General features: G+C 39.4%; 1 protein-coding gene across 6 annotated transcripts in view; it reads right to left on the bottom strand.

The window, feature by feature from the left end:
• ANO4 (anoctamin 4) overlaps positions 1 to 21,564 on the bottom strand; it is a 177,785-nt gene extending 156,221 nt beyond the window's left edge. For 5 of the 6 annotated variants that reach the window (XM_010410747.4, XM_039570997.1, XM_039570998.1 and 2 more), the window contains exon 1: positions 20,763 to 21,564. The gene's annotated coding sequence lies outside the window, so the exon portion shown is untranslated. The remainder of the gene's footprint in view (positions 1 to 20,762) is intronic. The other variant, XM_039570996.1, reaches the window with a different exon arrangement.
• Positions 21,565 to 22,340: the final 776 nt, after the last annotated feature.

The raw sequence follows: 22,340 nt of genomic DNA, 5'->3' as shown, positions 1-22,340 counted from the left end.
TGAGAAGCCAGGTGGCTTCCTTGAGAACACACTACATGTCAGGTCTACAAGTAGAAACTCAGTATTTTCTGAGAAGCTCACAGTACATTGCCAACAGGACGCTTGTTACATTAATAATGGATATTATCCTGGTTCAACCCGTTTTTCTTTTTGTTATTTTAATAAAATTCTAATTTCACAAGACATATTCCAGTTAAGAAAGAAATCCCCAGTTTTCTGGGCTCCAGTTCAGAAAACAGGAACATAGAGAGGATCCCAATTTTGTTATTTCTCTATTTTCTTTGGGCACAGTCCCTCCATTTGATGACACATCAGCAATTAGCATTTTGAAAAAAAGGAGAAAAAAGAAGGAAAAGACATCTCTTGAATTGCTCAATGTTTTCATTATGTTCTGTAGTCTAGTAGCTCTTCAGAAGTAGTAAATTAGCCTGCAGCACTGATTTTTCCCAAGACACCTCTATTACTTTGCATTTGCATCCTTATTATGTATATTATGTATGCCTGTGCGTCACTGTGCCTGAATTAGACTACAAGTTCCTTGCGACAGAATACCTTATTCTGTTCACAGCACTACATTCAATTTTGATGCTCAAATAATAAAGTCAACATACAGAACATAATGGCAAGCAAAATCAACCAAGATGTGCCTAATGCAAGACTGACTACGAGTCTAACACCTACTAGACAAAAATCAATAGGCAGCACAGCCTGAAGGTTCACAGCTGAAGACTTCTAAAAGTACTCTCACAGACTCTGGATGATCATTGCTGTTCATAAACACACATTGTGGGAGCTCCTCTTCCAAGGGAGAGCAGCTCTTCCTAAAATAACTTCCTGCATAGAAATACTTATTCTGAGTTCCTACTAACTAACTACTGTCTACTACTAACTACTAACTTCTGGCTCTCTGCAAGGCTGATGGGGTGGAAGGGGTCACATTCCACCTTTGGCTGATTTTCAGAGGGAGAGGGATACCCCCCTTGTGTCTCACTCAGGAGTTTGTGGGTTACCATTTTCAGTACAGTGCAAGGTAGCAGGAAGGAAATATCCCAAGGCTAAGACTCCAGGTAAAAAGAATCCTTCCAGCTTATGCAAATATAGGACACTTCATATGAGCTCTGTTATTTGTTCTACTTCCTCTGTCTTGATTCCTGCCCTTCTGACATTAAGAACTGCTGGCTTGAAGCCACTGGATCAGTAACAGGGGTTTGGCTCATTTTAGATCCATTACATGGACAATATCCTGAGAAATAAGCATCAACAACATCAACAGCACAAAATGATTTCTACGTGTTCTGGATCAACATGTTAGCAATTTTGCAAGCTCTGAAAATGAATGCCACGTAGAATAATAGACCTTGTCTTTCAGAGAAATAAACTATTCATCTCAAAGAGTTAAAAAGGGCTAATTTTCTCAAGTATCACTGTAGTATGATGCTAATTGTACTATGTATTATATTACCATATTGTCTCCTGAAGAAGCTTCACTCTTCTCTATTGCTTTAAGAGCAGTCCATTGTCAAACACAATGAAGTAGATGAAGAAATAGTCTGATTTAGGAGTTTCTGCTCCAATTTTGTAGCATTCACATATTTGCTTAACCTACAGTACTGACTTAATAATCTCAAATTTTCCATCAGGACCTTGGTTTTTGAAGGTAAGGAGATACTCTGTAACTACAGTGCTGTGTATTAAATTGGCATTACCCCAAGCAGTGCCTGGGATTACTGAAAATCTGTGCAGAATTAGAGGAAGGAAATGGTATTTTCTGTCTAGCAAGTAGTTCTATTCTATTTGCACTGGACAGCCCTCCACGTATGGTTTATTTCCTGGTGGTGCTGACTCCTTTTTTTTGTTATGTGTTCTCCTGCATGAATGTCTTGCAAGCTCTGCCTTCCCCAGCACAGCTGTGGCTGTCCTGGATACGACAGAGATGGATGCAGCCCTCTCATTTAGCAAAATGATTTTTTAAATTTATGACTTTGCAAAAATTTTATGCATGCTGCAATACTTATAGAGCAAGCATAAACTGTATTACATGGAAGTGATTCCTTGCAACTCACCAAACGTAGAAGAGTCAGGAAATTAATTAGCTGAGAGGATGCATTCTCATTTCCCAGCAATGTTTCCTGCTCTCTCTTCACCCGTTCCTGTGGTTTGTCTGCTTGGAGCTGAGCAGAGTGCAGGGACAGGAGAAGATGCTATGTCAGCTGTGAGGTGATACAGCAGTTGTTTCAATGACAGCAATCCTTTCAAAATGGAGATCAGAGCTTAATCAGCAAATAGCAAATGACCTGGAAAGGCAGGTTAATTTACAGCTTGGCTGCAAGATGAACACTTAATAGAAGACTTATCAAGAGCTTGCAGGACTTACTCCCAGAGTTTACAAGCAGGCTCAAATGCCCCATGAAGCACAAGGGGGTTGTTGTTATCTTACACCATCCAAAACAGCTGACTTGCATTTCTGAAGAGCCAGACAGTCCAGATGGAAATAGATGGGGCTTCCTCACAATTTCCTGCTTCCTTCCTCTGTCGGCAATTTCCAGTGATATCAAACTTGTCACAGACTAAGCACTGCAACATAAGCACCAAAGCTCGAGTTCATTAAAACAATGTTCAAGTTCCTGAGACATGCCAATATCCATGCAGCTCTTGAATTCCTGGTTTAGACATTGCTGGAGCAGAATAAAAACCATCAGTCTATTTCTCTTCTAGCACTAGGAAGGTGACCTCCAGCCTTGGGCGGGCTACAATGCACAATCAAGCAGCAAAAAAATAATAATTTAGAAACCAGTGGACATGTGCCGATAAATGTTACCTACTCTGTTAGGTCTACTCACTTTTGTGGACTGGCTTAGAAAACTGGTCTTTGCACCGTAGATGCTTTCGTAGGTACTGCCATAATGTTGCCAACTATCTTTGCCTCTAGGACAATGCATTAAAACATCCAAACCAGAAAAAGTAGGAGCATAAAAATCTTGTACCATTTTTCCTGGAGCTTCAATAGTTTTTTGCCACAAGTAAATGTGGGGGGGAAAGATTTAAAGCACAACTGAGTAAATGCCTCCTTACTTTACTGCCTATAACTCCATTTCCCTGATGCCTTGTCAATGTTTGACACAAGAGGAATTATTTTCCAGGGGAGATGCTTTGTTTGGAAATTTCGCCAGTGTTTCATTGCTGTTCAGCAAGACTTCCAAAATACACATACAATGATCACCAACCCCTATCCAAAACTGAATCATACATTTATCATATGTGGTATACTCAACTAGAAGCTGAAAATGTGCTCCTTTGTTTTTTCACACTGGTAAATATATAAATAGAAATCAGCTAGCAGTTAACTGTGCCACCTTCTAAGCAATTTTATTTTTGTGTGTGTGCATGCACTGATAAGAGTCATGATTTAAATTTTTTAATTGACTTTGGGAATGAATAAGAAATGTTTTGAATTAGCCCCTAGGGTTGCAGCACTCCCCTGTGGAATAAACCCCTGTCATCAGTGGTGTCAACCAGAAATGCCAGATGTCAACTAACAGAAATGCCAGGCTTTGCAGTGGTCTTGACCAAACTAAGCATAGATCTGCAGTGTCAGCTCTTTCACCTCTACATCATCTGAAAAGTATAAATAGGACATAACTTGGTCCTGTCTGCCAAATGGAGATCAGCAGCAATGGAGGGGAACACTGAGCAGACAGGAAAGTAGCCAGTGCTGTGCCCTGCACAGGGCAGGCAGAGGCAACGAGTTAACGCAGAAGGCAGAAATCCTTGCTTGCACTTTGCTAGTGCTGACCAAGCAGAGGCATCTGCTAAGTCAGGTATCAAGATGGCAGTACAAGAACTGGGAACTGTTGCTCTGACTATTTCTACCCTTCTTCCAAGCAAAGGACAAAATTTGAGAAAATCTGGGCCAGTATTTCAAATATTTCTCCTTATAAATATAGGAATCCATTCAGAATTTAGCAATAAGCTTCAGCTGTAAAGGAATTGTTTTGCTCAGGCTCCTGGACATATTCTCCAGAGTACAACAGTATGATGAAGATAGAGCTTTAAATATCTTCCTCAGCAACAATAGTGTAGTAATAGAGATACTAGCAACAATATGGACATGAACACCACCTGACTGAATGAACTTGTCAGAACTCAGACATTAAGTTGAAAGTCAAAACAAAACCACATTTTCTGGGGGTTCATTAGTTTTAAGACATAACTGAATTCTTATGGCCGTTCCTTATGATTCTCTCAAATATGAATTATTGTAGCAATGGATGAGACACTACACTCCAGCTCTTCTTCAACTTCTGCTGCTGTTGCAAAATACACAGTCAATTTAGTTTACTGCACTGGATTAGAGATAAACCTGCTGATCTTAAGAAGTGACCTTCAATTTCTTTTTATCAGAAGCTCAGGAAGTCCTGGATGTCATTGGTTTGACAGCATGGCAGAGCATTTCTCTAACTCACTTGCAAACATAAGTAAAAATGCACTAAAAGTGAGGTGATAAACTCCAGTTTAAACTCAAGGATTGTACTCAGCACAGCACCCAGTGCTGAATCTGCACACTACATATTGCTGCATCACCAGTGACCTTCTTCAGACTCTCATTCCCACAGCCCACTGTAGATGCTAAACTCTGATCGGGTACAGATATTATATTACAGATAAACGTGCCTGTAGGCAGATAATTAAATTAAGCAAACTATTTCCCACACAATTTAGAACCAAGTTCTTTTCAATAGAAATTTACACCTTCAAATGTGAACATTTATCCTCTATTTGCAAACTGTGGCTGATCCATGTTTCAAACCTCTCCCACAAGACAAACTTTATTTTGCACACAAGAAGATAGGACATGAAGGGCTGTCTATGTTCCAGTCATCATTGTAGCATCATTGGTGGTGGTGAATGTGTTCTTCTTGTGATTCCACACAAGAGGAAGAGCTAGAAAAGCTGCATCTCTCCTGTCTGTGCTGCTCATTCCTATATGGTTCTGGTGCAGCTACAGCAGTGTCTGTTACTGAGCCTAAAGTAGTAGTAAGGCCCAAGTAATATGACCAAAACTCAAGAAGCAAAATATTGGTAAAATCAGATAGAAAGTTCCCATCTTCCAGATATGCTATGCTGAGATAAGCCCCCTACCTCATTTTCTGTTTCTCTCCAGAAAAAAAATTAAAATAAATGAGCCATTAAATAATTAAGGAGAACCTCAGTTATTCACTGCAGTTCCAAATACTGATCTCCTTGTAGTGGGAAATTGATCTAAAGAAATCTACCAAAAACTCATTTCGCTGAAAATGTAGCCCAAGGGAGCTCATACTTAAAATTTATGGATCTTCCTGCATCTACAGAAATATTAGGATAGTTTTGTCATCCTCCTGCCACTGACACAGTTTCATGCTGTTCAGTATGACTGTGGTATTAGTGAAGAAGTTTTGTTAAAGTTGATGATGGAACAAACAACAATGTAGACTGTTTCTGTGTTCATTATCTCTGGAAAACAAAACTCAAATAAATCAACTCAACATAACACAAGTTAGCCAAAGTGGGCAGATGTCCACTGAGCCAGTGCTTTTCTCCCCTAATCTGCAGCCTGTAGAGTGTCCCTGCTGTTCCTCTGGATCTGGGTTTCAGGAGCAGGGTAAGGAGTCTGGCTGCTTTGCACTGCAGCTTTTCAGAAGCAAACACACACTGCAAAATCCACTGAAACTGATCCAAGTCGTATAAATTTCTTGCTACATTTAGGGGTGGATTTCTGAACAAGAGACTATTTACTGTACCAGTCATTGCATCCCCCTGGAGAGACTCCTTGATTGTTCCATATATCACATCCTAGTGTTTTTTTTTCCTCTCTAAAATCCTATACATCTATACAAGTCCCAAATGGAGCTGTATTACATGTTTCAAAAATTCTTTTACCACTACCTGTATTTCTTGCCTAAATCTCAATATTTTGTTTTCTCTTTCTTTGAAAAGTTGAAAACCAGCATCATATACATGGGAAAGTTGTTTTAAAATAATTGCCCTGAATTATTTCTTAAAGTCAGAAAGAAGTCTGAAAAAAACCAGTTTCTATCAGAAGTGCTCTGTGAAAAGGTAGAGAATTACAACTCAATGTAGATTTTCAAGAACATTCACTTAAAAATTTGTAAGATTCTTCATCTTGAAACTAGCATTCATCTTTTATGTTATACTATCTTGTTATGATTGTGAAAAGGTCACACTGTGAGAACTGCAGTATTCGTAAAAACTCTATAATTGTCTTCCAATTTTCTCCTTACTTTAGTTCATTCACTGCGTAAGGGAGATATAAAAATGCATAAGTTCTGTCCAGATACTTTAAGAAGTTTATGGGAAGAAAATGTTTTTTCTTTATTTGTCTTATTACAATTTTTTGGTGTCAGGTTTGCCCCTATATATTTATTTTCATACCAGTATAAAATAAACTAAGAAATACAATTCAAATCTTATTCAGGACAATGTTGAAAAATGGCTATGGGGAAAAAAAAAAATTTAAAAGAGCTTAGCTTCCTTGTGATAGCACTTAAATTATGTTCAAATTAATTCTGTGCAAATTGAACCTGCATGTTCTGTGCAGGTTTACAGAGGATCTGCACTGAGCCTGCCTAGTTTGAATGGCACTTTTGCCCATGCTAAGGTAGCTTCCCCTGTGGGCTGTCAGCAAAGGTTAGGACTGTCCCAGCTAAGCATGGTCAGCATTAATAGGTCAAGAGATGGAAATTTTTCTTCTCGGTTTCATGCTGTGGCAGAATCATCTCTTTTTTTTTGCTTCCAATTTCCTCACAATGTCTCCTCAGAGACCCCACTCTTAGAAGCTCTCAGACACAACCACGGCAAGAAACACTCCCCACTTCAATCCTGAATTAAGCATTGCCCCATGTTCATCTCTGGAAACTGCAAAATGAATGACTATGAGCTAAATCAGATCATCTCTGAACATAAATTGTCACACCTGAGGTTTCTGCAGTAGAAGCATGTTGATTTAAGCCCACTGAAATTGTGTCCTTTTTGGCTGGGAAAGTGCCCAGGGCTAGGACTGCATGAAAACATTTAAGGTCGGTTTTCTTTAGGAATCTGGAAGCATGTAGGTTTTAGTCCAGAGAAAATAGAATAATTGCTCTTCTCCATCAAAAATCATTGCATAGGCTGTACACTGTGGCACAGAGGACAATATCAATAAAGTTAGCAGTGTGTGAACAAAATTGTCAGGGCCTTTATGTCCAATGACCAGAGCATACACATCCAGTGATTCTCCTAGCTAGAACAAAGGCGCTCTTTCTGTCTGCAAGTGAATGCCTCACAATAAAAATGAATTGTCAAATTAAGCTGCTGATTAATTCAGGGTTATTTCTATCCAATGATTCTGAAATAATACTATTAAAGTAGAAAAGCATTTTTTTCTTTTCCTAGTTGATTATTCAATAAACTTTAAGCAAGGAATTGTTCATTTCTAGCAATTTAGCCTTCAAACTCAATGTAGAATTTTGAGCCCATAAAATCCATGGGTCTTCTGTGATTACAACATGAAGATTTAGGCTATTTATTTGACTAATTACCTAATTTTTTTCTTTGTGCTGACTTGAGTATGGTTCTGAAAGAGAAAAATGTACATCAAGAAAAAGTTAGAGATTTAAAGCAAGGAACAATGCTATTTTCATTAAATTATATCCTACCGTTACTCACACATTCTGCAAATGCTATAAATAAAATACACTTCCTACCCTAGTTCATTATTCTCTACCTTCAGTGCCCCTTTAAAACAAAACACGTTTTTTTCTAAAGGAAGAGAAGGGGGAAAAAGCCCCCTCCCCTCTCACCTTCTTACTGATTTTTTAAGCCTGAGGAATATAGAAGTCTATTTAAACACAAAATGATACAGCACTGATTTTTATAGCCTTACACACTGTTCCTACAGCAGGTAACTGCTCCATGCAGACTATCCCTTTATGGGCCAGAGGGAGTCCTGCCTCTGGGGCTGTCCAGGAGCCTGGGTTGCTACTTAGCCCAGGAGGAGTTCCAGAGACTCCAGGAGGCTGGATGATCTATGGAGTGAAACTAAATCATCACCATGAATTAGCAGTTGCTAATTAACATCACTAAGTGACCCTTCCAGTGTGGACAAGGGAAATGTCAATAAAACAACTCTGCCTGTTTCCCATGTACCTGACTTCTTGAACACCCACAAATGATCCAAATTCAAGTTCTATACATCTGTGCTGCTCACAAACTGCAAACTGTGCTGAGAAAACTCTTGACCCTGCTACTCCTCATTGTTCACACTTCCACTCGTTAATGCCATTCACTTCTGCTACATTAGCAGCATCATCCCTCTTCAAACACCAAGTAGTCTAAAGAATTAGTCAAAAATTAGTCCAAAAATTGCATAGAAATGAGGGGATATTTCATGTCTCAGCTCCACAAAGAAATTCTACTTAAGACAATTATCCACCATCCAAACCAGACACGGAGTTGCTCAATGCCTGTCCCCACTGCTCCAGCTGCTCTGCTGACCTCAGTATTTTATGTGACTTTCAGTAAGGAACGGAGATTTCTCTGTCAGGACCTTGACGTTAGCCAAAACAGAATAAAGAATGTTAGGAGCTTAGAAATCTGTACAAGGCACAAAAATTATTTGGCTTCCAACAGAATTCAAGATCCCACAATCTCAGGTGCTGGACATCACATGCTTTTAAAATAACCAAAAACCTCTTGTCTCAAATTCTTACCATCTTTGTATGAAAGAGACAAATCGAGGAAAAGAATGAAACTAGGGTGCATTTAATGTGCCAAGCATGAACTAGACAAAGCTCATTTGCTCTCACTCACTCCCTGTTACTGTTAATTGTATGGATCATTTACTAAAAGTTTCAAAATAATACTATGTGCTCTATAAAAACTCATACCTATCCATTAAGGAAGATGTGACTACATTCAAAAATGTCACACCAAGATAGGCTTTGAATTTAAAACTTTTTGTTGTTAATTTATTCTAAAATCGACCAGACAGGTATTGCTGTATGCTGCAAATTTCAACTACTGGGATGCTGTTGACTACAGATCAGCAGCAGCTTCTGCCTGAGCCAGGCAATACTTTTGCAAGAATGAAAATGGTAAGCATGCATTTTTACTTGTAACTGATTTCCTGACAAACTGCAGCACTGGATTCTCTTTGACTTTTTCGAAGATTTTTTATTACATCAGATCCTACTGATACATAGAAAACCTACAATTTGTCTTGCATGACTCCTTTTTTGAAAGCACCTCTCTCTGAATTATTTTATTGCACTGGCAGTCTGAGCTTGCTCAGCAAAATGGCAACACAAGAACCAGAGGATTAACATTGCACCAAGGTGCTCAGCATCTGGCAGTTAACAGGGTATAATATTAGTGGTATGTCAGGCTTTTCCTATGAAGAGTAAGGAAAAATTTCTCCAGACTTTCAAAAAGCATGAAATTCAACACAGAGGTGACCCTTGGCTTAGTTATTGAAGGTTGCAAACCTGGCTTGTCCTAAATCAACTAATAAATGACTGCTTATGCTGAAAGGAAATGGTCTGTGTGGGAAAATGAGCATTTGTGTATACCCTTTAGAGGAAACCAATAGGTCTCTAATTTCCTTGACACAGAATTAGGTACTTAGTGCCTTAAAACCTATGTAGAGTAAGTAAACTTGCCATCTTGCTCTCCATGCTTCTGTTGATGCAAATGGCTCCCTCCACCTCCTGATCATCAGTATTTTTAGCATACAACTGTAAGTGTGATTACATGTAAAAACATTTAGATGATGCATTCAAGTTACACTTTTAAGTATAAACAGTGATTGGAGGAGCATCCCTAGTACTGTTTCCCGAGTTCTGCAATTCTCTGGTTTTGGCTTCAGAGTATATTCAGCCCATGATATTCCCCCTGAAATATCTCGATCCCTAAAAATTAAAAAAAATTATTGTAAAGCATGAAAAATTAGCTCATGGTTTTCCTTCAGCTGAAGTCAGAGTAAGGTATATACTGAGCCCCAACAGAGAGATAGGGTCAGGCCCTTTCCTGGGATTATGCGTTGAATAGAATTCTTGTTTTTGCCCTGGGACAGCAAAATGCAGGTGACAAACCATCACTACGCCACAGGCATTGTAGGATGCCATGCTGAGACATCTTCCTGCTAACAACACTCCAGCAGCATTTAGCAGGCATTGCTGATTCAAAATCTGCATTCTCATAATCTTGGCCCACTGGCCAGATGCTGGCAAAGCTGCTGAAACAGGACAGTGCCTGTGCTATTTTCAAGGGCACATGAGCAAAGCATTAGTTGCTTTACTCACCACACTTAAAACAGGACAGAAGATTTTATTTTTTTGGACTTGATCAGTCGCAGTTTTACTACTTGTATTAAGTTCTTTGCTAAAACTATGTTAATGAGAGGGAATGAAAACACTTTCCGAATTTAACTGGATTTACTTATAACACTGAAACTGTAAAGAGAGAATTTGTGCTCACATAATAGCTAATCAACAGCAATTTTTCTTTTTAAAAAGCAGCTTTAAAGTATTAACCACATCAGTGAATATGTTATAAAATCACTAGCCATGCACATACAAACACAGATGCCTCAAGATTTAAAACGCCATTTCTGACTTGGGAAATCAACTCTGTTGGAAAAACAGAGGGAGAATTTTGGGTTTAGTTTGGACATTAGGAAGAAGTTCTTCACAGAAAGAGTGACTGGGCATTGGAATGGGCTGCCCAAGGAGGTGATGGAGTCAGTGTCCTTTGAGGGAGGTTTTTAAGAAAAGACTGGATGTGGCATGGTCTGGTTGACAAGGTGGTTATAGGTCACAGGTTGGACTTGATAATCTCAAAGGCCTTTTCCAACCTAATTGATTCTGTGAATATCTGTCTATCTATCTATCTATCTATCTATCTCTGAGAGATAGTTATTACTGTAAAAATATATAAGATTACCTGAAGGTATAGGCTGCCTAATTATTTTTTTTCTGTCAGCAATAGATGTGGTATGCTTTTTTCCCTGCATTTACCCCTCTTATAGCTCAAGGGGATCACTATAATGGTAGAAGAGTAGAGACCTTCTCTCCCAGGATCTCATGGCTAACAGTCACACCACATCATGAAGGAGGAAGAGCTACCCTAATGTCAAGATTAAAAGCTCTGTGGCAGTAGAGGGCACTTTGTTCCATTGAACAGCCATCAACAGGGAGCTTTGTAGCAAAAGATGTACTTCCTTCCTCTGACAGGTCTACCGGCCCTGGAATGTCAACCATGGCTACGAAGCTGACCCCTCACTATGCTGAAGACCAGGAAGAAGAAAACTGAAGCTCTCAAATAGCTGTCTTACATTTTCAACATTTTTCTCAATATCAAAGGATGAAAATTCTGAATTTTATATAGTCTTTTAAAATATTTAGGTGTTGACATACAATACAACTATGTCAGAGGGCTGTTGAGTTTGCAGTATCAAGTGCCCAAGAAATGCCAGGATTAAAGCTGCATCTGTGAAATACACTCAGCACTTCTAACATGATACGGGTTTTAATTTCAGACCACACAGAAATTTTTATACTCAGTGTGCACTTAGGATGGACACCTCTGTGATAAGCATCAGCTCCACCTGGCCTCTGCCCAGTCTCTGTGCACAGGGAAAGCCTTACAGAAACACACATTGAAGCTGCATGAAGACAAAGGTTGGTCTCAGGATCAAAGCATTTGAGTTTTAATTTCAGGTACTCAATTGCATATCCACTTCTGCTTTCCATGCTGCTAAGAGACTTCAGTGGGGGTATGTCACTGTCCAAGCACCCAGCAGACAACACCTGATGAACCAAAGCTGTGGTACTCATAGCTACAGTCAGTATCCACGGAAGCCTTTTTTTGATTATATAAAATGCTATAATGTGATAAAGACATGAAAAAATAATACCCTTGACATGTCACATTCAGGACCCTAAGGTAATGAGCATTTCTCCCTTTCACATCAAAAACCTTAGCTCCTTATCTATGAAGTAATAAGAACAGATGACACCAGCAAGGGAAATAATATCTTCTTACATCGTTTCTATGAAGGATAATTATTTGCCATCTAGACATTAGCAGAAGTTGTGGTGATTACAACAAAAAAATACAAATATCAAGAAATATTTGTTTGGTTTTTGTTTGGAGCCTGATTTGGATCATAGACACTAACTGTGAGACAGAATGAAATATTTCAAAAGGAAAATAAAAATAAACAAATATAACTCAATGAAAACACTGCATGTGAACACATGACTAAAGTCTCCAGGATGTTGTGTAAGTATAGACAACCAATATTGTGGCATTTAATAATTCTTAAATGCTCAAAGCTGCCTCCTCCCATGGTATTCAGTAAAATAAAACCAGCTGTGCTAGTACCTGAGAGTGCAATGAAGTATTCACAAAGCCATACCCAAGGTTTAAAACTGATTGACAGACTTACAGATGTTTCTGAAAATGCAGTTCAAAAGCTGTAAGCACTAACAGAGTGGCCTCAGAACATGTTTTCCCCTGGACTCTATTCAGGAAAGACAACATATGTTTGACAACAGCGAAAGAGAAACACATCAATTGCAAGTTACTTAGCCTGGAGTGCACTGCAATCAGAGCACATCAAAAACTAACCAGACGTCATGGTATGCCCTGGAAACAAGCAACTGGAGTTTTTAGACAGGCAATGACAAGCTGCAATGTTATCAAAGTTATCTAGCAAATATCCTAAATATTTCTCCACTCTCTGTAACAATATGATAACTTTTCTTTTTAAAACTTCTCTTGAGTCCTTTACTTGTTTCAGAACCTAGAAGATTAAAAGTTTTCTTCTTTACCTTGTGTATTTGAATGTAGCTTATTTGGTATTATCTGTTAGTATTAGAATTTTCATTTCCCCTGTACTGTGACTCTGGGAAAACAGGCTACCCTGGCATGGGCAGGGTACTGGTACAGGTTTCAAGAGTCCTGGGCTGAACCAAGATATATTTTTCTATATGATCTTGAGTGAGACACTTAAATCTTTGACAATGAACATGTTCCCGTGCAGTAATTGACAAGTTATCACATGATAGCTGAAAGCACATAGAAATTCCCAGATGAACAGTTTCTTTCGTCACAACCTGATCCTGAAGCAAAATGTCAAAAATAAAAACAAAACCAGTGGGTATGTGCCACATCCATCTCTCTTCTTTCCCCCTTGTCCCTCTTGGAACTGAAAGGAAGTACATGTCCTGAACCTATCTCCCTTCTCAATTTATGAGCAGAGGTGATACCCTTTAGCAACCAATCTCACACAAGGAGCATCAGGACAAGCACAGACCTATTATCCCTCCTCACTGCAACATATATTAAATTTCAATTCGAGCAGTGTACCTTAAGGTAAGGAAACAAGTTTATCATATTGAAATCTGAGCCTCTATTTCTGCATTGTAATGTCACCTTTAACACCCATTGCATTGTTTCACAAACAATTCATAGAAAGTTTTGTTGTTGTTGTTGAAGTTGCTGTTGCAAAGAATGGTGACCTGCACAACAAGCACTGCTGAAGTACCACAGCTCATTCTGAGTCTAAGTTCATATTTTCACAGCTCGAAACTCAAAGCAAAAAACCCACACCAGTATGTGAGTGGGACACCTGGATGCAGAAATAGCCTTGAGGAGCAGGTGAAGAACAGGAGCAGACAGAGAAATGCTGGAGGGGGAATGGAGCAGAGCCTGGAAGAGAGTCAAAGGACAGGAGGTCCAGCAAGAAGCGGAAGCACAAAACAGAGATTTGTAAGAAATAAGATCAGAGATAGGAGCTGTAATATAAGAGGCAGAATTAAAACCAGAGTTACTCGAATGCTGATCTGATTGAGTTTTACAGGAAGCAACTGGATAATTTAGACCTAAATTTTGTCACAAAAGTTGTAGTATATTAACATAGTGTAGTAATCACAAAACAATTGAGTCATGTTAGTTTTTAGGTAAAAAAGGAGAACAAAGTAATATTTTTCTTACATAAGAATGCATACTATGTTTGCAGAACTGTTCTGGGCGACAACAGTGCAATGAGAAGTTGCAGTAACATCTTCACTATGGGACACTGAGTACTTCACAAAAGTTGTTTGTATCATCAGAACTGTACCATAATATATTAATCAGGATAGTTCAGAGTCTATTCTTATTAGAAATATAAACTAAGTAAACTTCATGAAGCATGCTGAAGCAGAAGGTTATCAAATCTTTTGCCAAGGCATTTCTGAAATCCAAATCACAAGTTCTACATTATAAAGGAAAATAAGGAAATTCTGTCTATGGCTCAACAGCAGTTTCTGTGTGACCAGTTAGAAAGACCTTTTTATGTTTAAGCTCATCTGGTGGTCATCATAAAGAGGCAGAGAATAAAACAGAACAACTACTAGCAACACTCAGCATCAATCAAAACAAAAATAAGTCTGTGGGTAGATACTTGACTACCCTACACTTAATTTAAATGAGATCGGGAATCTTCCCCAATCTGGAAGAGCTTATTTAAATGATATAGGTTAGAAAATCAGCTGCTGTAGTTGTTTCTCTGGGAACAAATGACAATAAGAAATTTTAGGAGGTAATACTTTTCCTTTTTCCTGAGGGCAGAGCAGCATTCAACTTAATTGATTTTCTCCCCTTATCTAAAATAAAGAATTTTTAAGGCAACAGCCTCAAAAACAGTAAACATAAACCAAAGCAGTGTTGCCTGCATGAAACTGCAGAGAGGTTAAAATAACAGACCAGTAACACCTGCTTAATTCCTCTTTGCTGTGGTTCTTTGATCTCAGATTCCAAAGCTACAAAATATATTATTTTCCTGACAGATTAAGGAAAAGAGTATTCGTGCTAACAGGGCTGACATTTTACTTGATTCTTAGGTTCCAGCCCTTTTGTCCTGCCAAGCCTGTTTGTCACTGCCTCTTGTTCTCCTTTCTCTATGCATGCTTCACAATATATTGGGATGGCAGACCAAGCCCCTACAAAATAACTGTCTTTAGAAAGGACAGTATTTGCTTTTGCCTGGGCACTGAATCAGAGCAGTGCTCTGCCTAGATGAAACTCAGCATAGGATGGCAACTAGTATAGTTATAAAACCCCCCCAAAACCGAAAGAAAACCAAGACTAAGGAAAATGTGAAGGCAAATTGATATGTAAAAAGGCAAAAAAGTATATATCAAGGGAAAGCAGTGGAGAGACAGTGACATGGAGCACAAACAAGGAAAGAATTTAATTGAGGCTGGGGGATAGATGAACAACATGTAGAGAGGTTGTATGTCTGCCAGGATATATGGACACATACCAATGGACTTCACAAAGCTCTGGATTTTAATTGGCATTTTACAGGGAGTGGTTTCCCAAGGAGAATCAAACCCATTTAGAAACGGTCTCTGGTGGTCTAACACATCACATATAAAGTATTATGTTTAATTTTAATGAAAACCAGTTTCTTCAAAGAAAATTATCTGAAATGGGAATATATCTCCTGCTGATCCAAAACAGCTAATCACCAAGCCAGCTAATCACCAGCTTTTCCATACAGCAAAACTGGCTCAGAGGAGATTCTGTCTTTTTCTTCTCAGGTGATTTTGTTAATTAACTTCCTCATCCAAAAATGAAGGGAGGAAGAAAAAAATTTCAATATTTGAAGGCTGTAAGAACTATATAAAATAAGAAATTAATGTCAATACTGCAGGGGGATGCAACAAGCCAAATGGATGAAGGTAGAAAAGCTGTTTTGATGAGGGCTCTATTTGAATAATCTCCCAGCAAGACTGACATAAACCCTATAGATAAATTATACAGAAGCCTACTCTTCCTAGCTTCATATTAAACAGCAATAATCTTCTAAAGAAGATTGGGATATCTCTTTTAGACGTATTTCCAACCACCCTCTGGAAGTGCAAACTTCTGGTGTTCTACCACTGTAGAGAGCATGAGAATCTCATCTCCCATGATCATCATCAATACCTAGATAATCCTGGAATCTCAGAACACACTTATAGCCAGAGAATGAATTCAGAAGATTTAATTTGTTTATCTTTTAAAAAATATTTATCTATGGTAGTATGGGCTTTTGAGGGACCTAGCTGTCCAAAACAGCTAGCCTCCCTTTGGACAATTAGACTGCAAATGCTGAATCTTGAAATCTCTGGATTTATGTTCAAAGTTCACCATTTGGTGGGAACTAGTCTTCTCTCAGAGCTTGAATTTGGAAGCCCATTTGGAGGTGGGCTTGCTGTAACGCCTCCTGAGGTGATGAGCAATTGGTTTTGCAGCATTATTAGCATCTACATACAGCTCTTGGAAATATGAGACTTTTCTGAAAACATTCTCTCAGATCTGTGCTTTTCTAAAGTAAAATCCATGCACATACAGAGAGCTGTACACCATTATCCACCCTATTTGGGGATCTAATTGCAGCTTCAGTGATATTCATCCTGCTCAGGGTGTTATTCATGAAGATTAAAACACTTGCATTGCCTGCTCCAGCACCAAGATCCCTTCCACTAGAATACTGAAGTACTAACCCATAACTCCTAACGAAACTGTTATTTCTCCTTATATTATACAATGAGAAGTTCTCAATTTCTTACAATCTCACATTACCAGAACAAGAACACTTCATGTTGGTCAAGTCAAACAGGCCTAGTGCTGCTCCACTGTTACCACATTAAATCTGGAATAACATAATTGTGGCTTTTGCTACGCAGGAGAAAGTTCTGTAACACACAGAACACTTCTCACTTTATTGTCCAGTGTTTCCTATGCAGAAGTTGCCTAAGAACAAATCTGCACGACACAAAGTGAAAGACCACAGTTTCCATGAAGAACCAGACAGATCAACAAAAGCACTATGCACTCATACAAAAGCAGAAAATGCAATCCCCTCCTGAGATATGACAGGCACAGGATGCAAGCACTTACTAGAAGGCAGCACATGCTCAGGACACACGGGACACGTAACAATGCCTGAAAGCTTATCCTTCCCCCCAGACAGAGGGAAAGCACGTAGCACACAAACACCCCGCCTAGTACTTCCAAAAAGCACTAAACTCCTGACAGATTATGCAGCGCAGTGTTCACACACAGGATTTCCAGACATCCACGAACTGCAAAAAATAGCAACTGCACCGAAGAGAGTTCACCTGTTAAAGCCACAAAATATATAGAGACACGCTTGTAATATTTGCAACATTAGAGCTACAAAGTCCTTGAAGTCATCCTGGACAAAATCTGAAGACTAAGTAAGAAAATATGTCCAGGAACACCTTGAAAGTTAGCTCTGTGAATAAGGGAGAAAGCCTAGAATGTGCAGTCGGCTTTTTATTATCCATTAGTGGGTTCATTAGTGGGTCAGGATGTATGAAGAAACAGGCAGGTAAAACCACAATTGATACAGCATGAAAAATATCACTAGCCAGAGCACTGCCTGGTACCGATGACTTCAGTTCTGCAACATGCATAGCTCAGTATTACTTTCCAGTCTGGGACAGAGAGGGAAGTTGGAGCATGGCTAATCCACTGCCTGAATTCTTCAGCCAGTGATAATCAATAGCTGCCTGCATAGGTTTTGTCAGAAAGGATATGTGCAGATGGAAAGCATAAAATTACTGAAGCAGTATGGATAAATGAGAGAGCTTTCTGTAAAAACATACCCATTTATATTCCCAACAAAAATGTATATTTTTGAATATTTGTGGAGAAAATAAGCTTTAAAAAACTTGCTTCTACAGACAAGTGGAGTGAAGAATGCATATTGATCATACACAGGGGGAAAAGAGTGCAATGACTTCATCAGACCATTGGGTGATTTTGGCTGGCTGAGGAACAGAGGGTTTTTTTTTTTTCTTTCCCTGCAGTTGTTTTCTATGCAGTCTTCAGCCACCCTGCAATGGAATTAACATGACACCATGCTGTGAAACAAGGAAGTACTATGCATGCATTCCCTATTAGAGAATTCATAGAATTCCCAGGAAATGAACAGCACATCTACCTACTTGAATTTCATGTAATTCAGGGAATTTCACTCTTCTCTATACCTCTCAAGACTGTTATAGAGGATTGCATCTTTATTTTTCAAGCCTTTAGGCTGCAACAAGATGTGCTGTCAAGGATTTTAGATGCACAGACTTCTCAGTTGCAGTACATAGAGGTCAGGTTCCAAATGCAAACATCCCATTGCAAGCTAATGTGGTTTAAACTTGAGAAAATATTTCAGGATTTTCCTCACTTCCTTTTTCCTCAAGGTTATTGAAAAATCACATTAAATTATGCTCTTTGGCTTTTAAACTTTTATTGGAAAAGATAGATATATTTATGCACTTATGTTCAAAATTAGCTTTTACAGGATAATTTTACTTAAACATTAGTAATTGTTGAGTGACATTGCCACATTTGATTAATTGTTAAGTAGGAATGTAGATTATATTAAGGCATAGGAATATCTGAATTTACAACAATATTTAAAAAAATAATAGCATGCAGTTCCATAATTAACTGTGAGGTTTTCAGAATTTTTTTGATTGTGCATGTATTCTGCAAACCCTCCTGTTTTTCAAGTTTACAATAATTTTATATGGAACAAACTAGTAAAAACTCCAAGTGCATATACACACACTCCAAGTGCATATACAATTACTTTTTATATTTAATCAAGAAAAGCCTAAGCCTGATTGCTCCAAGGCAGTTTCACAACCTGCAGGGAGTCAGGACTGCTTCTCTGTGTGTGTTACTAGGAGCCCTGCTGATCTTCCACTGCAAAAAGTTTCTTTGCTGCTGTCATTGTGTCAGCACTCACTGAAACTGTAAGAGAACAAACTCAGGCACTTTGTTACTGATATAAAAGAGTTAAGTAACACACAGATCAGTCATAGTGCCAAAGCCTTTCTGTAGTAGATAGACAGTGGGCAAGATTGCTCTAGAAGCAAATGTTTTAGACAGTTCCTTGTGCTGCACAATTGCCAAAACAGGCCTGTTCCCTACCAGAGTAGGAGGTTTGCAGCATGCCCTCACTGCATCAATGAGAAGGGAAACCAGGCTCATGACCAGCTGCACCAGTGGGTACTACATGATGCCAAAACACAAGATCTGGTGGGGCAGAGGACTTGGACCACTGACATCTGGGCTATGTGCTGCCCATTACTGCTTGCTTTGAAGGCAATGCAGCAGCTACCTCACTGCACCATGAAGTCCTCTACCTACAGATCTGGGTAAGCTTCCTCCTCCCCCCACCACACACATACGTGCTTGTCAATACAACAGGACAGTACACCCCCGTACAGAAAAGAAACTAAGGGTATTGAAAATAACAGCAGTGTTCTAAAGTTTTTACTCATTTGCAAGGGAAAAGGAGGTACACAAACTGTGTTCAGCTAAACTCTCTGTGAAGCAAAACTCTCTGAATTACAGGATAAATCAGGAACAAAATTGTTTTATTAAGTCACAATGTAAGCTATATTAAGCAAAGAAAAAAATTCCCAGACATCAGTAGAACTCTTGTTAAACCCAGAAAAGGCAATGTAGAGACAGAATAAAAGCTTTATTCTTATCCTACCTCAGTAAAACAAAGGTATAAGAACACATCTCCTCTTTGCTCTGCTTGAAGTCAGACCACCCTGTGATGAGTTTAAGCCAGTGTTATATCTATGCCTTCAGCGGACCTTTGAAGATGTAGCAGAATCTTTATTATTCCTGCAGTGTGTAAGGGCTATGCATAGTCAATCCCCATAATGGATCCACAGCATGAAACACATTTCAGTCAAAAGAAATACTTTCACAGTTCTCTTTTATGAAAAGGAAAGGAATATATCTATCTACCAGAAGCTGTATATTTGCTTTACTTTAAATCTCATGCAACAAACTAGAAAAGAAAAAAAAAAAAGGGCAGAGTTTACTCTGGTCTAAAAACAACCTTTCCTATTTATAAAATCAGAGCTGTTAGAACAGCTTAGAGCACAAATTAAGCCAGCACATATTTTCAGACATTTAGAAACACTTCTTTTCTACTGCAGAGATGTAAAAGCACTTCAAAAAGCTAAGAATTTGCAGCTGTAAGGACTGGAGAGGGATGAGGGTTATGAGGTTGCCTATTCCGTAAGTTCTTGTCCCAGCTAGTCCGTACTTTTAAGATGCAAAAGGTCCAACTTAAAAACACCTGATGACATAGGCTTATATTGAAAATGCTGAAAGAGCCCATCTGTCCCATGCCAACATCAGCAAACACCAGTTCAAGCCACATGTATGCTCACATTTGAACACTGAGGGGCTTCAGTTTTCTAGGTGTCTGGTCAAGCAGGGGATACCTGTGCCCTCAGTGCAGTGGTACAGACCTAGAGAAATGAGTCAGTCACCTTTACCCAATCTCTATTCCAGTTCCCCAGAACCGTATCCCGTTGCTGCCACAGGCAATCGGGAGCAATGCTCAAGCCTCTCGTTTCAAGGACAAAGAGGCAGCACTCAGCTTGCAGTCAATACTTCAGAGCTCTGGGTCGGAGGAGGGAAAGAGCAAAATAAACAGAAAACTTGTGTTTTACTTAGCCAGCATCTGCTATGAAGATGATGAAAATTATGACGAGATATTAAGTGAAGGTCACGAGGCTTATCTAAGACTATAGGGGGAGAAAAACAGATGGGGAGGGGGAGGGAGAGAGAGAGAGAGGGAGAGAGCACAAGCACTGCAGCAAAGAAGCTATGCTCAGCCAATATATGCCGGCACTTACCATAAAAATAGAAAGATCCAAAGAGAATCAGATTAAGGATCCTTTTTGTCTCTCTTCAATACAAAGATTTCCACATGAAGCTCTGAACACAGCTGTCCAGGGAAAAAGCAAGGTAATATGATGATACACAGAAAACACTAACACACAAACGGTAAGTCCTTTCACAGCCTTCAAAAGCCTGCAAGCAGTTTGTGCCGAAAAACCAAAGGTAAGAAGTCTGAAGATGACTCCTACATAACACTGCAGCTAAACCAGACTGCCGGATTTCCAGTCACTCACACCTCACTGTTTTCATCTTCGTCCTCTCACCATTACTTACATCCTAGAGGTGGGCTTGGGGGTGGGGATAAGAGATTTCTCCTCCAAGTGGAAAGGATCACAGAAGCAGAATCAGCATTTGTAATCAGTCGCTGGGAGTACCCAATCAGAGGACCTGCGGCGTGGCAGCGTGACAGCTGTCCAAGGCAGGGCAGCCCGACGCGTCAGCTGCCGGCACGGTGCTGCCTTGGGGCTTCTCTGCTTCACAGCCCCAGCCCCAGCAAGGATTCCTGCACCCATGGACAGACAAACTGCCTTCGTGCACTGTGCCTGCTCCTCCGAGCAGCAGCGCTCAGAAAGCCACAGGCTTTTCTGGGTTGCTGTTCCGACAGGCTGCTGGCACAGCTCTGCACTCGTACAGAGGTAAGAAAAGTTTGGAGGTTTGAATATCAGTGTCATTTAACTTGAAATTTTATTAGCCGGTACCTTCCCTATATAAAACATACATTAATTGTTGCTTCCTCTTCAAAGGCATCTTTTTGAAGAAAAAAGAAATCTGTAAGAGATTTTACAGCATGGTCTCGTTGTGAACTGCCTTGTTAGAGCCAGTGCTGGTTTTGACACGACATCACAGACCCCAGACAGCATCAAATCCCCAGAAAACACACAACCAAAGTTCCTCTCCCTGCACCTGCCAAGATGACAGCTGGATTAAAAGTTTTGTTGCTTTCAAAAATACAATTTGACACCAAAAAAAAGATTTAAAAAAGACCAAAAACCAGACCTCTACTTAATTTTCAATAAGGATATCCAGGGTCTGGAGAGAAATACTTATAGGGTATTTAAAGCATTCAACCAATTCACACAGTAAAGTGATGCAGCAGATTTAAAGCTGCCAAGCACTGTAACTTTCAGGGGATGTTCCTGATTCTAAGATACAAATGGCTGCATTTGACTATGGGGGAGAAATTATTCTGATTCTACTCACAAAGCAGTCCACAGTGGAGGAAACCTAAATACAGCATGGAAGTTTGTGTTTACTTAAAGCAGACACTCTGCCAGAAGAAAAAGTTAGATGCTTACCTTTTCAAAGCATTTTTAGAACAGTCAGTCCCCAATTTCTGCTGCATCACAAAGTAATCATGAATACCATTCATCAGAAGATGAAAAGGCTGTGTAGTGTAAGGGGGGAGCATGGGGAAAACAGGCAACAAAGCATTCCCAGCAGTGGTACCCATACTACTTGATCAGTATCAAGTACTTGTAGATCGCACCAGGTAACAACATAAGCCTATCAGGGAAAGAGGAGGCCTAAAAACA

Source organism: Corvus cornix, chromosome 1A, assembly GCF_000738735.6.
Source record: "Corvus cornix cornix isolate S_Up_H32 chromosome 1A, ASM73873v5, whole genome shotgun sequence".
In the NCBI taxonomy this organism is placed as follows: domain Eukaryota; kingdom Metazoa; phylum Chordata; class Aves; order Passeriformes; family Corvidae; genus Corvus; species Corvus cornix.
Note: the sequence above shows the minus strand (reverse complement) of the source record. Positions and strands in the feature narration are given on the sequence as shown.